The sequence below is a fragment of the Mastomys coucha genome, unplaced genomic scaffold (genome assembly GCF_008632895.1).
Source record: "Mastomys coucha isolate ucsf_1 unplaced genomic scaffold, UCSF_Mcou_1 pScaffold13, whole genome shotgun sequence".
Taxonomy (NCBI): domain Eukaryota; kingdom Metazoa; phylum Chordata; class Mammalia; order Rodentia; family Muridae; genus Mastomys; species Mastomys coucha.
The window spans coordinates 21,762,467-21,771,172 of NW_022196895.1; the positions used below are offsets into that span (position 1 = coordinate 21,762,467).

Genomic DNA, 8,706 nt, shown 5'->3' on the forward strand with positions numbered 1-8,706 from the left:
AAAAAAAAAAAAAAAAAAAAAGTAGGGCTGGCAAGATGGCTCATGAGATAAAGGAATCTGCTGCCAAGCCTGATGACCTGGGTTCGATTCCCAGAAGCCATACGGTAGAAAGAGAGAACCAAACTTTTACTGGCTTGCCTCAGAGTTTCACACATGCACCATGACATATGCATGCACTAACACACATACATAAACACCAAGTCCTGGCTCCTCTATTCCATGAAGTAGACACTCCTTTCCAACCAAACCCATTCTTCTACAGCTTTGAACACTTCTGGAATGCCACCCGCATTACCTGCCATCCTGGTCTCTAATTTCACGCCTTTGCTGTGGCAGCCCATGTGCGTCCAATTGTCTCATCGCCACCTCTTGGCAGCCTCCCCTGTCCTGCTCCTCTCTGGGAATTCACATATCCAATCTGGTGGTACAATTTCTATCTGCACCTCATCAGAGGGCCTCACCTTGTCACCAGCTCTATTTTCCCATACACCAGCTTCTAAACATAAAATGACGACAAGTACATTGACTGTGACTGGGCATCCCACAGTTTCTTACTATGCTCCATTTGCAAAGAGAAGTGAAGGCGTTCTGTTCCCATCCTTTTTGCAATAGGAGGATGTAGCCTTCAGAGCAGCTAGCTTTGTGGGCAAGCCAGGGAATGTACAGTTAGAACCAAGATGGGAAGCTGGGGCCTATCTCTGCCCAGATCTTTGCTGGGCTCCTCACACCATGTGGTTGAGTAATCCCAGAACACCACTTCTATCGTGTTAGCCCCTAACCCACAAGCCTGAGTGTGTGGCCCCTTACTTAAACACCTCTGTTCAAAGCCCCCTGTGAAAATCAGGGTTCCTGTACCTTACCTAAACCCTCACAGCTGGACCCTCCCATCCTGGCTCACAGGATGCCCCTTGGGTTTAGCTCATTTTCTCACAGAGCAAGCTCAGCTTCCTGCTCCCATCTCGGAATAACATAGCACATTTCCTCTTCCTGTTCTGCCTCTATTACTTGCTAACCATGACCATGTTCTCATCTGACAGTCTTGGTGATTGTACCCAGAGCCTGAGAACACCAGGTACTGCCCTCTCTCATTGTCTGCATCTTCCCTAGAAGTGGGAGCACCCTCCTGCGTGCTCACACAGTGCAGGGGACAGGATGCTCTGAGAGTGGCAATGGGATGCTTCACCAGAGGGGGCCTAGTCCCCTCTCTCTGTCATTCCCGTTCCCAGGCACACAGGCAGGAGGCACTTTTAAATATCATCCAGAAGGCCATTTGCTATGATTAATACCCCATTTCCCCTGAAACCGTTGTTTGTTAAATTAGCTGGGGCCAGAGGGAATTTGTTGAGGAGCTTGAGTCTCAACTTAACTTTCTTAATGCTTAAAACAAAACGAAAGAAAACAAAACAGGAAAAAACCTACTTTAAAACAGGAATGTAGATCAAGCCACACACCCTCCCCGCAGCTGAAAACCTAGAGTCCATTTACATTCAGCAGGTTTGCAGTTAATTATATTTTTCACACCTACAGTGGGAGTTACAGATGTATTTATAATGTGTGTCTGCTCCACTGGAGTGCCTAGGGGGGCCTCCCTAGGGACCCTGGCCCATGAGTCACCCCCCACTCCCACCCCAGCCACAAAGACCTGTCTTCACAGGTCTATCTGGTGTAGCTGTGTAAATTAGAAGAGAGTCCCTAGGTTTAGAAGAATTCCTTTTCTGGGGAAGAAAGGAGATAAAGATTCCTTTATGTCAGAAAAATGGGGTTTTTTTTTAAAAAAAGAATGAAAGTCCTAAGGCAGAGTAGGACTTGCCCCATGGTTTAAGGAAAGAGAGATGGAGACGCTTAAGCCAAACTGAGAGAGCGAGTTCACAGACATGCCATTGACCATGATTGGTAGGGAAGCCATGCTTAGCCACAACCTGGCTTAGTCATAAGTTCGCCATCTCTCAGCCCTTCCAGATCTGTCAGATTGCCTGCATAGGATCATGGCAGGGACTCACCTGGGCCTGTTATCCTAAGTTTGAGATGAACATTGCTATGACTTTTTTTTCTTCAGTATTAATCTAAAATGGACCTGAGATATGGGCTTTGAGGTTGGCTTAAGGGAAAACATGATACAAATTATGACATTCCTATGGTAACAGGGGTCAAAACAGGTCTGAGATAGAAGACTATAGGCCTGTGGAGTTGTTCTGGTATGTGTATGTGTGTGAGTGTGTGTATATAGTGGTGATATGTGTGTGTGTGTGGTGGTATATGTGTGTATGTGTGTGTAGTGGTGGTATGTGTATGTGTGTATGTGTGTAGTGATGGTATGTGTGTGTGTGTGTGTGTGATGGTATGTCTGTGTAGTGGTGGTATGGGTGTGTGTGTATGTGTGTAGTGGTAGTATGTGTGTGTGTGTGTGTGTGTGTAGTGGTGGTATGGGTGTGTATGTGTGTAGTGGTGGTATGTGTGTGTGTGTGTAGTGGTGGTATGTATGTATGTGTGTGTATGTGTGTGTGTGTATAGTGGTGGTATGTGTGTGTTTGTATGTGTATGTGTATGTGTGTGTGTGTAGTGGTGGTATGTATGTATTTGTGTGTGTGTGTGTGTAGTGGTAGTGTATATGTGTGTGTGTGTGCACATATGGAGGCCTAGGTTAATTTAGGGTTTTCTTTCTTAGATATTGTCCACCTTTACTTATTTTTTAAAATTTAATTTAGTTTTAGTTTAATTTAATTGCAACTGGCCTTCTTTAAATTTTTTTATTTTGTGTGCTTGGATGGGAAAAGGGCAGAGCACACATGTGTGGAGGTCAGAACACACGTGTGGAGGTTGGAGACCAACTAGACAGACTCTTCCCTCTTTCTACCGCGTGGGTCATAAGGATTGAGCTAAGGGAGCCAGCTTGGCAGCAGGTACCTTTCTTCACTGAGCCATCCTGCCAACCACACCCTGTTTTTTTAAAGACAGCCTCTCACTGGCCTGGAGCTCAAGGAGTCAGTGAGCCTCAGGGATCTCTTTCTGGCTGGCCATCACTGGGATCACATGTGTGTCACCTTGATCAGCTTTTTTTTTTTTTTTTTAACGTGGGTTCTGCAGATTAAATTTAGGCTGTTGTATTGATGAGGCAAGCATTTTAACTGACTGAGCTATTGTCCATCCTATCCACATCCTGAGAAAGATAGGAAAGGCTAGGTGAGGGGCAGACTCATGGGGTGGGGTAGCATCTCTTCTGGACCTCTCTAGGATTACGTAGTCTGGTGCCTAGCCAAAAGTGAAGTTAGCCACCCTTGGTTTGCCATGGTATCTCCTTCAAGAGAATGCTCAGGGAAGGAAAGATGGCACTGTCACAGTCCCCACGATCCAGGGAGGCCCAACTCTAAAACAAGTTCTGGTAGAGGGCAAAGCACGCACGTACTCTAGCTTTTATATGGTGAGTGTGCCATCCAGCCCAGCACCTGAAACCTGCCGTGGGGATTCGGGAGGTGCAAGCCATGCTGAATGGTGAACATTTTGTGCCTCAAAGTGTTGATGGACGGCTCCTTTTGGTGGCCGCTGCAGGGCCTCAGTCACCAACCTCATTCTGCTGGCTACAGTACGCTTTGTTCATCCCAGGATCCCCTGGGCAGCTCCAAAGTAGAGGTCAGGGTGAGCGGAATCAGGAGAAAGCCCTGTGATCTACACACCCAGGATGGCTTCAGGCTGACAGCCCAGCCCTCCAGCTCTCCTCTGCTTCGCAACCCCTCCTGCTCGCCTGGCCTGAGGGCTTCCTCGGCAGAACCCAGAGGGGGTACTGTTCTGCCGGAAGCTTTTGTCCAGTGAGTCAGTCATTGCTTCCGAAGACGGGAAAATGGACGCTTTTGTTTGGTGCACTTCCACAACGCAGGGTCAGCCCGCGAGTCCATTTCATTAGAACATGCTGCAAATGGCCTTTGGAGTGTAAGACGATTGTACTGTTGGAAGAGCCCAGCGGTGAGAAATGCAGCATCTCGAGGTCAAGAGTTACGGCCACGGCTCTCCCCGAGCCATGGCAGAAGGAGCCAGATGCCCTGCCTGGACTCACACCCCTCAGCTAGTCCCCTAAAGCCCCTGGGAACCCTTAGGGACCACATGTGGTCTGTCTGTTTAGAAACAGAATGATGCTTGGAGGAGAAATGAGGAACGTAATAGGATTTCAAAAGCCACAGGACCTGATGGGGCTACAGATGGCGGAGGGGCTGGGAGGAGGGAATGGGGCCTGGGTTTATGGTGGGGAACGTGGCCTCGGGGAGGGCCTGGGATCTGCATCACATGCATCGTGTCCAACCTCATTAGCTGGCCCAGCGGGACTCCTCTGCCACACTAGTGTGTCTGCCATGAAGAGAATGATGCTCCGAAGAAGCTGTTATGGACCGGGGGATGGCAAAAGGCAGCAAGAACATGGGCTAACTGACTCGGCCAGCACCTGACTAGGGTGGGTGGTGGCGAGGGCACACCTAATGACCAATGAGGGAATGAGGGTGGGGTTCACACCCCTCACGATCCTCCCTTCCTTTCTGAACCTTGCATAGTTCTAGCAGAGATAGAAGAGATGGGACACAGAGATAAGAGAGAGGGAAGGAGAGAGGGAGGAGGGGAGGAAGGGAAAGAGAGAGGGATGGAGGGAGGGAAAGAGAGAGGGATGGAGGGAGGGAAAGAGAGAGGGATGGAAGAGAGGAAGGGAAGGAAAGAGGGGAGTAGAGAGGGAGGGAAAGAGGGAAAGAGAGAAAGAGAGAGAGAAGGAGGGAGGGGAAAGAAGGGAGGGGGAGGGAGGGAAAGAGAGAGGGAGGGAGGGAAGGAGAGAGGGAAGGAGGGGAGGGAGAGAGAATGAAGACCCAGGAGCAGATCGAACTGGAATGTTCAGCTTCAGGCACTTTTGCAAGGCTTGTTGGGTGTGTGAGTGTGGATGGGTGAGATATAAAAGAAGATTCTTCATTTTCTAGAAGCTTCCTTGGGGGTGTGCCAATAGCAGCTCACAGAGTTACTTCTCTGTGTTCCTTTTAAGGCAGTGCTCAGGATCCTTTGGGTGGGGGTGGTCAGAAAACCCCCTCCTCCTGCCTCTTTCACCTAACCCACTTCCCTGAGCTCATGGGGTGTCCCGCTAGGTTCCTTTCGGCTACTGTCTCAGCCTCCCATCCGTGACCCGGGGAAAACACAGCCCGTCTAAGTAAGGATAGACTTGGCTTGACTTTTTAATGTGGGCTTTACCTATTTCGTCCAAAGGCCAGGTGACTGTCCCTTAATCTGGTCCTATCTTTAAGTGAAATGATTCTGCTATAGTGGTGGCCACATTTTTGTGTCTCTTTCCCCATGAGCTTTCTCCAGAGCTAAGCATGGAGGAGCATGGGGCACGCCCTGGAAGATTGTAACCTTACTCACACTCCTGCTGGAGGTCTTCCTTCTGAAGACCATACCTGCCAGCAGTAGGCTGGGCCTCTGGGAACAGTGAACTGTGAAGAGCCAGGCCTGTTAGCCAAAGGCTCTGATGGACCCTCCGGTTCTCACGTGGTCAGAACTAACCTCACACCAGAGAAGAGGAGAAGAGCTCTGCTACAGTTTCTGTCAGTCTGAACCAAACAATTCATCTATACCAAAGACAACCAGAACTCCGTAGGCAAAAAGGCCACCCTTACACCTACAGTTGTACCCACATCTGTCCATGCCCATTCCCAGAACCCCAGTGTGACCATGAGATGCTTCTACAAGCACAAGAAGTGGAATGAGAAATGGGGCCTTGAAGTGCTTGAGTGTGGGCAGGGTAGTGGGAGAAGCCCTCCTCCTGTCAAAGTCCTTTTACTGACCTAGAAGGCAATGGGCAGAGATCCCAGGGGCCCCTGTGCATCCCAGGTCCTAGGTCTTTGGAATACTGAGTGGGCTGGGAGCAGAGCTACTGGGGTCAAGACAAAGATGCAGCCTGGGTACCGGGGCTCACCATCACCTTCTGCTTTGGGGGTATGTCCTTTCTTGCCCCTCTTTGGCTCCAACATGCATTCTCCAAAGCTCCTCTCTTCCCTCCTCTTTCCTTCTCTCACATTTTTTCTTTAAAAAATTTGCGGCATGTGGTGTGTGTATGTGTGTGTATGCATGTGTGTATGTACATGTGTGTATGCATGTATGTGAATGTGTGTGCATGTGTGTGCATTGGGTATGCATGTGTGTGTGCATGTGTGTGTATGCATGTGTGTATATGCATGTGTGTATATGCGCGCATGTGTGTGTGTGTGTACATGCCCATGTATGGTGGCTGATAGTGAATACCTTCCTCAGACACTCTCTACCTTATTGTTTTAAGACAGGGTTTCTTGCTGACCCTGGAGCTCATCCATTGGCTACACTGGCTGGCCAGGAAGCCCTAGGATCCTCTCATGTCTGCACACCTTGCCTTCATCACCCAGTGACAAGATCACAGGCATACACTCAGCTTTCTAGCTAGGTACTGGGGTACCTGGGGTACCAGGACCTCCTCACTCAAGCACATTACCCACTGAGCCTCATCCTCTCCCCAACCCATCTCTTCTCACCTCTTCCTCCTTACTGCCTTCATCTCCCCTCCACCATCCCACCCTCCCTTCCTTCCACAACTCTCTTCTTTATCCTTTAATAATCTTCACCTTTCCCTCCTTCCTTTTCCCTCCCTTCCTCCAGAAGAAATATTTAATGGATATTAAATTGTTTTAAACCAACTTTCTTTAAAAAAAAAATAGCTTGGTAATAGTGCTGACTCAGGACCATCTCCCTGTTTAATATTGAATATGCAATTAATAGATAGATGTTTAGGTTTGGCTCTTCTCTTCCCTCCCTTTCCACCGCAGCAAGAATAAAAGAGCTGATTAATCTGGCTTGGGGCAAGTGTCAGCGCAGGAGATATATGGGAGAAAGGCGGTGAGGTTAGCAGCTTGGAGTTGGAGAGCAATTGCCTCCCAGGCAAAGGATGGGGGCGGGGGGGGGAGAGTACCAGAGCAGGCATTCTGCTGGGCTGGGGCCGAGGGGATGCCCCATGCCTGATGCTGTTCTGGAGGACCTGCTGGGGCCAGGCCTGCCTGATCCCTCTGAGATTCTCTAGGTGAGGTCTTGTTCATGCCACCCTGGTTCATCCCCCAGCTCTGGGGATCCCTTTCCTCCAAGTCCGTTGCCATTTTCTCATGTTGCCTTCTCCAACTTATCTGGCTGTTCCTCTCTGGGATAACTGGTGGCATTGGTTGTCCAAGCAGTATGCCCGTACTTGAAAGCTACTCTCTACTTTTGGCTTTCTGAATGTGGGACAGCAAGGCATGGCATGCCCAGGTGATTTGCACCCATTCTCACTGGGTCTGCCTTCTAGAGACCATTTCTAAGAGAGACCCTGATCCCTGCCCTTAAGCCCTGAGTGAGACTGAGCAAGGACATGATCCTGCCTTCATTGAGGAAGAAGCCAGAGTGGGGAAGAGGGAGCCTGTGGCCTTGCTCATGTAGGACCTTGATGCCTGAGTGCATTATATCTTAATTATCAGAGTCCTGAGATGCTCAGTGAACACTAGCTAAGGTATGTCCATGCCCTAAGACATGAGGTGCCTTTGGGATGCACCAGGCATTTGTTTGAACCCTGCTGGGTAGGATCTGAAGCTCAAGTCAAGAAGGGCCTGAGTCAGGTAAGGAGTTTGAAACAGAGGGCCCAAGGGCATGATTTGGGAGGAACCATAGATCACTGGGACCCGTGCCACCTTTAGTCACCCTAGAGTTCACTTCAGGACAACTCACCCTAAGTTTTAAGTATCTTTGGGTCTGACCAGGGACTGAGCTTGTCCACATTCCTGGGGAAGAAGCTGAGAGCATTGCTCAGTGCTGAGACCAGGCGGAGCACAGCCAGTGCAAAGTTGGGGACTGGTTTCATGAGAAGCAGAAAGGGACAACACCTCCTTTCCAAGGCTGTCAGACTGGACACTCGCAGGGGCCCACACCTCCCTTCTCTCCCTTGGGCTGCAGTTTCTCCTTCCCTCTCTTGGGTGAGGCAGTGTGGCCAGTACCATGGAAAGACAGTGTGCTGTGGAAGTCTGAGCCCGGGTGGCAGAGGCCTGACCTCTGATGCCGGAAGGCATTCCCTACCAATGTCTCTTCTTTTCTGTTCACATTGTTGCATGCTTGAACCCTGTCTGGGTGGGAGGGTACTAGAAATAGGGCTGTGCCAGGGTGGGCACAGATCACCCTGGAGCTGAGGTGGGGAAGCAGAGTAGCTTCAAAGACACTGTAGTTCCAGAATTGTTGCCTGGTAACAGATGTCCCAGGTTGGCCACATGTTTTGTCTTCCCAGGGCAGATCTTCTAGGTTATCTATCTATCTATCTATCTATCTATCTATCTATCTATCTATCTATCTATCTATCTACCTATGCATCCATCTCTTTCAGGAGTGTGCACAAGTGTGTAAGCCTGTTAGGGTGCTTAGCCTTGTACCAGTCTCTGGAGTGCTCTGGTTCTGGGGTGAGCTTCTGTGGGTAAAGTCATGTCCTCTCTCTGTTCCCTTCCAGATGTTTGTCCGCCTGTTTGCATCCAGCTCTCCAGTCTTTATCTCCACACTTGCCTCGTGTGACCCTCAGCCCCACCACAACTCCTCTCAGGTGTTTTTCTTCATAGCCCTGACCCCTCTTGAAGAAGAGTGCAGCCACTGGTTCTCTCCTAGCAGGGCAGTAGTCTACTATTCAAATCGCATCACGGGGGGGGGGGGGGG

At 49.7% G+C, this 8,706-nt stretch overlaps 1 protein-coding gene across 41 annotated transcripts in view; it reads right to left on the reverse strand.

Annotated features, from left to right (window-relative positions):
- Celf4 (CUGBP Elav-like family member 4) overlaps positions 1-8,706 on the reverse strand; it is a 280,589-nt gene that overhangs the window by 52,633 nt on the left and 219,250 nt on the right. The gene's annotated exons all lie outside the window — the stretch shown is intronic.